This window comes from Cryptomeria japonica, unplaced genomic scaffold, assembly GCF_030272615.1.
Source record: "Cryptomeria japonica unplaced genomic scaffold, Sugi_1.0 HiC_scaffold_282, whole genome shotgun sequence".
NCBI classification, from domain to species: domain Eukaryota; kingdom Viridiplantae; phylum Streptophyta; class Pinopsida; order Cupressales; family Cupressaceae; genus Cryptomeria; species Cryptomeria japonica.
Window position 1 is genome coordinate 150,436 of NW_026729104.1, and position 6,989 is coordinate 157,424.

The following is a 6,989-nucleotide window of genomic DNA, read 5'->3' on the forward strand; positions in this document are numbered from 1 at the left end:
TTTTTTATATTCACTATCGTGGAATCTTGAGGTGTCCTCGCCGAAGCGAGACTAATCTCCGCGTGTGTAGGACTGGGTCACAAGGTAGCAACACACACGACTCGAACTCAAGACCATGGGGAGCATAACCACACCTTAAGTTGCGATCCACGAAGGGGCGACCTAGGACCAAGCCCTTTTAAAAACAATTCATTAAAATTAATTATTAAAAAGGATAATAATATAACTTAAAAAATTAATATGTCTATTAATTTTTATAATTTTTATCCTTATTCTAATTAAGACCATTGGACTATTTGATATTCGTTCAACTATGAAATTTACAGTTAAGATAATTAATAGCAAAGAAAAAGAGGAACTCTTAGCTTCTGCCAAAAACTTTATACTGAAGCTGGGTGAAGGTTGAGGCCCTAACATTGCCATGATACAATCCCAAGAAAGTCCTATAACAACAGATATTGAATTATTTGAATTTGGAAGATTTCTATTTGTAATTAGACTTATGAACTCACTTCAATGTTATGTGGAGCAAATATCCAAATACGTATACAAGGCAACAAAAATAATTTAAATGTCCTTAACTTCCATGTATATCAGACAGCAAAAATAATTTAATACTCTCAAGTCAAATATCTTTTAACTCAAAAACTTATCCCACAGCCTTCTTGGCAAGCATAGTAAACAGATGGCAAAGAGACAGTTGGGAATGTTTGAAATTCGTGCCCTATCTTTTTATGAGTACGCTGAAAGACTCTTAGCATGCTCTGACAGAAGGCAAGGGGCTGACTGGACTTGAGGACCCACCATCACACAGATTTCAAAGGCAAATTGTTCTGGACCCGACAGTGTTGGTAGAGTAATAACATCGATGGTACTAACGGCCCGGGGAAAATGTGTCGGGTCGCCCACTGAGGCATCATTTATCCAGGAGTTAAACCGTCGAAGAAGATGAATTGACGGAAAGATGGACGATTGTGATTTATTGAATCATCTTCCATTCCGTGTAAAGAATTTTGTACCCTTAATATTTGAAGTGAGCTGCTCAACTTCATATAGAATACACCTTTCGTGTAAATAAAAATAAAAATTATCATAATGGGCGGCAAAAACTACAGTTAACAGGTGAGAATTAAAAAGATTTCGTACACTTGGTTTTGTTCAAACGGATGTTATCAGTTGTACGAGATGCCGTTTCACGTTAGTTTTGGTCACGAGATGTTATCGCGATGCTTTTTGTCCCTCAAACAGCATTTCGCGGGTAAGTTGAGATTACCTAGTTATTAGCAAAAATCCAATCGACAAAATTAATTATATAATCGGATTTTGTCAAGCCCATCTTGCTTTAATTATATAATGAAGAGAGCAGCGGAGAAGGAAAGATGAGAGAGTCGGGGAACAAAACGGTAAGTTAGTTTTTATACTAAGCTGGAAAATAATTAGTTTTTTAATCAAGCTTGTGCACTACATGAGATTTCTGACTATTTCTTGTCATTTGTGCTGCGTTAATGTCAGTTACGAAGAGATGCCTTTGCCAACAGAGATAGATGCACAATCGTATCTGATTTCGGTAAAAGAGCATTTCAAGGATGATACAGGAGAATTTGCACAGTTTATTCAAATCTGCACAGAAGAATTTGCACAGTTTATTCAAATCCTCAATGATTTTGGGTCAAAGACGTATGTAATCATTTCAAATCTTTATTTAGGGCTTCCGAATTTTTAACTGATAATGTATTTTACGCTCTTTGAACGGGCATTTTTGCTTAATTTGCAGATGTGATGCGATTGGGGTTCAGCTGAGCCATGAACTTCTTTTAAGTTGCAATAAATTCCTCCCAAAAGATTAAGGTAATTCTGAATATGATTTCTTCTAGTTTATTCATTTTGATGGTGGATTATAGAGTGGGGTGTGATTTGAAATGATATAAAGGAAAAATTATTGTGATATAGAAACTACATTGTCTTTAATTTTATTAAAAACTTTTTTTAACATTTGAAACCTACATTTTATATGCATTTCTTGTTTTGAATTGTTTGGATTTGTTCTAGTTATGATGAATTGGTATATAAGTGCTGAGTAAAATGTTCTCTTAACAATTGAAGATTCTGTAACTCCTCATTGATATTTTGATTTGTCATAGCAGACGCCCTTCCAAAATGAAGAATATATACGCAAGGGATTATTTGAAACAAATCAGGCATACTGGATACAGTGGGTGAGAGCTTATCATTCGGTGTTGGGTGCTCCCTATTTATGACAATAGTATACATGTTTATTATTTTGTATTTAACATTGTCAAATTGTGAATTTTCAGATTTGAGTTGGACATTCTCATAAAAAATTCAAGCGTGTACACGAGTTACTGGAAAAGCAACATGACAACGCAACTCAGACAAGTGCTCATTTCAGAATTGAAGACCACCTGACAGGTAGGTTCTTTGTAAGAGTTGTTGTACTTAGAGTCACAAGTTGGGTATTTAGTTTTGGTTGGTTGCAAATGTGATGAGTAATATGTCAACATTCGGCCATTGCAGCTATGAATTTAAGGTGCATTGAGCTCATTTATAGTAATTGCGGGCTTCGTATAATAGATCTGTTGCTTGAAAAGCCAGATCGTTGTTTACCAGTAATTGTGAAACGTCTTCAACAAAAGCATGAAGAATGGGTCAATTATCGGACCAGATTCAACAAAGGTTGGGCAGAAAGTACTATCAGAGATCTTTTGACCACCATAGTCCCTGCTTTAACCAAAGAGATGCAAAATGTTTGAGCAAAAAGAGGAGAACCCACTTCCATTTATGATTTGGAATATATTATGGGCAGATTGTTGTATATAATATTAATTTCTGACATCTGAATCTCTATGTGCTTCTTGTTGGAATATTTAATTTCTCTCATTTGGCATGAGAATAATTGTAATGAAATATTTATTTCTAAATTGTCAAACATGGTTGAGTTTTCTCTCAATCTCTATGTGATTCTTGCTGGAATATTTTATTTCTATCATTTAAAAAGAGAAGCATTGTAAGCGCAGGTTTTTTTTTTCAATAAGATTCGTAAATATACATTTTATACGTTAAGTTTGTAATTTATACAGACTTATATGATAAGTTTCTAGAATTTCTAAAATTTGTTGTTTATTAAAGACCTCTATTTATTGAGGTGATCGAAATGCATTCTTCATCTCTCATCGTTTGATCAATCAATCCTTGGTCATGATCAAGAACTTCCTATGATGTCTGAAATTAAATAAAAGAATCCTGTGCGTTAAAGAACGAAATTGAATAGAAGCATCTCTGCTGATGATCTGCAGATCATAACTAGTTCAGAACATTTATAACAGTATAATACCTTCAATTGGTATCACACCTTAGAAAAAGACGAGAAGTTTTAGAAGAATAGAGAGAAGAATGAGAAGAACAGAGAAAAATATTAATGCATTAAATAATCAATTGAAACAAGAAATCAATTAAAATTAACAAAAAGACAATGAAACTGTATTTGTAATTCAAGACATGTCAATCAATTTCTCTTAGGATAAGTAGTGTTGTACGTGTTTTAAAGAGGCATGGACTATTCTTATAAATGCATATCAAAGTGTTCATATGGTTAAAGTGTTCATATGGTTAGGTTGTAATCATTAAGGAATATTTTTGAAAACTTCCAAATCGGTCAAAATGAATCACTTAATGAGTTTGTAACAAAAGTTCAAGGAATGATAAATTAGATAATCAACATGTGATTGAGAAAATTTAATAAGTTATCATTCCAAATTTGATAATGTTGTTTCTGTAGTCACACAAATCTGTCCAGTTTAATTAAATAAATATTCGCTATTTATTTGATAAAAAATCTACTAGCCATCAATTAATTAAATTAATATTTAATTAATTCATCTTCAAACATTCTCCTATTAATTAAATAAATTATTCAATTTATTTTAATTAATTCATTAAATCAAATTCACAATCAATTAAATAAATAAAATCTATTTATTTAATTAAAATCCCCTTATTCCTCTTTTAAATAAATTAAATAAAATATTTATTTAAATCATTATCTCCCCCCCACTTGCATTTTCCTACAAATGCAACTTGCACACATTTATTGAAATAAATGAATTTTTATTTTAATAAAATCCTATTTTCCCTCACCCACCAAATCCACTTGCAAAATCTAATCCCCTTCTAGATTCTTCTAACCCCTTTCTAATTAGCCTAATCCATCCCCTAAAATATTGTCACATTCCTAAGCAAAATGGAGTCACTTCTCAAAGACTCCAAAGTCTTTGAAAAGCATTTAATGCTTTGTGTGTTCAACAAATTAACCCCCAAAGTCTTCCAAGACCATTTATGGCTCTTACATAACCATTTATGGTTATTTCAAACTTGTCCCCCCAAACATTTATTGTTTTTGACCATATTCATCCATTTCACATTTGCACAAGAGTTTATCCATTGGATAAAAACTTTATTCTTTGAATAAAGAGTTTATTCATTCAACCAACCTTGACTCTAAATCTCAAAGTCATATCGGGCATTTAATGCTTATTCCCTTTCCTCTCAACCTATCTCACATCGACACTTGTCATCCTGGGATTGGGTTGAAAGCCCTCACATGGATTTGAAATCATTCAATCCTGACCCTTGTTGAGATTGCTCAATCTCAACCATCCATTGCTCCATTTTTCCTATAAATAGAGCCCATTTCTTCATAATCCAGATCCTGAAAACTTGTATGCATCTAAGCTATAGACATTTTTGAGAGCATTTTTAGCATAGACAATCTAATATCTTGTTATTTTGGTTAAAATATATCATTTTAGCATCAATAGCATAGCATTAGCTTCTCATTTCATATTTGAAGCACAATATTTCAATCTCAATCCTCCATAAGCATCCATAGTGCAAAAAGCTGCTGAGAGCTACACTATTTTGGAACTTGGAGAGGAGAGGAACAAGGGAGGAAGGAGCTAAAGCCATGCTAAGAGGCAGTTGGATATGTCTCATAATATTTGTTTCGTTTGTTAAATACATTAGCATGCTTTTAGTGTCTCTCTTGGTATGCCTTTTTAGATTAGTTTTTGATTGACTAACGCTAACAATCTAACGGTTTTGTGTCTTTTTGTGTTGTTGATCATTTACTAACCTTGTGCCATTTAGGAGGGCATCATTTGGTGAACCTGATGTGAATCGAACCACCAAAAACATCTCATTTTTTTTTCTAACTAACATGTTTGATTGTTGAAAGTGTCACACAGGCTGCGCTTTAGCGCTATTGAACATGTTATGGCGCTATTGACACTTTTTATTTTAGCGCTATTGCCCTTACAATAGCGCTATTGTAAAAGTTTCAGCGCTTTTGTCACTATTCTAGCGCTTCTATTCTTCTTCTAGCGCTACTGAAGATCTTTTTAGCACTTTCGAGCTCTCTGTCAGTTTTGTTATTTCAGCGCTTCTGTGTGAAATAGCGCTTCTGTTTAAACGCAGACTAGCGCTATTGCAACAGAATGTTGTAAAACTCACCTTGTAACCGAAAAATTGAAAATCTTAGGCTTGTAGAAGCCCCCCCTTGGACATAGATTTTACTAACTATTCATTGTTTTTGCAGGTTTAAAAACTCATCATTAAAATCACAAATTTTCCTTTGGTGCCTTAAAACACTTTAAAACAAACATTTACTTCCATTGCTTTCTAGCTAGGATTCATCCTTATTTTGGTGCTTAAAATCAACACACAAATTTGCTTTTCTTGCATCAAACTAAAGAATTTACAAGCCACACTTCAAATTTTGGTGCAATTAAAAAAACTTACAATCCACCTGTTCCATTTTTTTTGCAAGCGATTTACTTCAAGCAAAACATGCTTTTTGTTAAGTTGACCAGGATTTTTGAATTCTAGATTACAAAACACATTGCCTTTTGAAGTTAAAACAAACACCATGGCTGTTGGAGTAACATCTCCAAATAGTTAGATCACATTTCCAAATGCTGGATTAAAAAGAACAAGTGTTTTTACGTGTTTGGCACGCTTGTGCAAAAAGTCAGTCGAGTGGTCCTACCTCTAACACACACTATCCTCTCCCTTGGCTCTCGTGGTCCTAGGTGCAAGAGAAAAGTGTTAGTAACGCTCAAAATTTTATCTTTTTAAGCGAGGCCTGCCAAGGGATCGATACTCTTGGGAACGACCTCGAGCGGTAAATCCTTCGAGCCACTATAGAAATTAGGTGAGAGCGAAAGCTGTAGCCTTGGGTATAGCTGTTCCTACAGTGTAACTGGCCGAAAGGACAAATGGGCCCCACCACTAGTTACAAGGCTCTTAAGTGAGTCACTGCAGAATGAACTTATGTCCAAAAACATCGAACATGACTAAACACCTTTAAGTAGTAGCCCACCTGTTCTATTGATTGAGAATATTTGCGATATAATTTAGTGCAAGAGCATAGATGGTTTTGCTCCCAAGATACTCACCATACATATTTCCTTGAGTAGAAACATAGTTTTTTGAAAAGTCACTTGTGGCTTGATAAAAGTGGTGACTCCCCCATCATAGGGATCATCTATTTGTTATGCTCGTGCAAAACTTAGTATATCACATCCTTACCTACCACGGCGGGATTCATAAGGTATGTAGTACCAAAGTCGAAGAAATATCAAGATGTGGGCTAAATTTATCACAACTGGCCATTTGACCTTAGGGATAAAAAGTGTTTGAAGTGTGTTCGTTTTACAGACCAAGTGCAAATTGAGCCGACTTCAGGCTTTGGAAATACACCTTAAAATACATCTAAAGGAAGGGTCATATACAAGTCCAAGGATTGGGTTAATCTAAACCCATACTCATTTGTGCCTTTTAGGCAACATTCTTGTGTTTGTGTGCTTGCTTTGTTTTCTTGTCAAAGAAAAATCAGAAAGCCAAATCCAAAAACAAAGTATTCATCCAACCAGACATTTGTCAAAACAACCCCAAAACATCAAAAACAAGGTACA

The 6,989-nt window shown here is 34.3% G+C and overlaps 1 long non-coding RNA gene across 2 annotated transcripts; it reads left to right on the forward strand.

Annotated features, from left to right (window-relative positions):
• Positions 1 to 1,277: 1,277 nt before the first annotated feature.
• LOC131870087 (uncharacterized) lies at positions 1,278 to 2,961 on the forward strand. 2 transcript variants are annotated; one of them, XR_009368447.1, is made up of 6 exons: positions 1,278 to 1,403; positions 1,513 to 1,677; positions 1,775 to 1,848; positions 2,145 to 2,216; positions 2,316 to 2,430; positions 2,536 to 2,961. It is a non-coding gene; the product is annotated as an uncharacterized LOC131870087 (long non-coding RNA). The 2 variants fall into 2 exon arrangements; XR_009368446.1 differs by having other exon boundaries at positions 1,279 to 1,403; positions 1,513 to 1,848.
• The last annotated feature ends 4,028 nt before the right edge of the window (positions 2,962 to 6,989 follow it).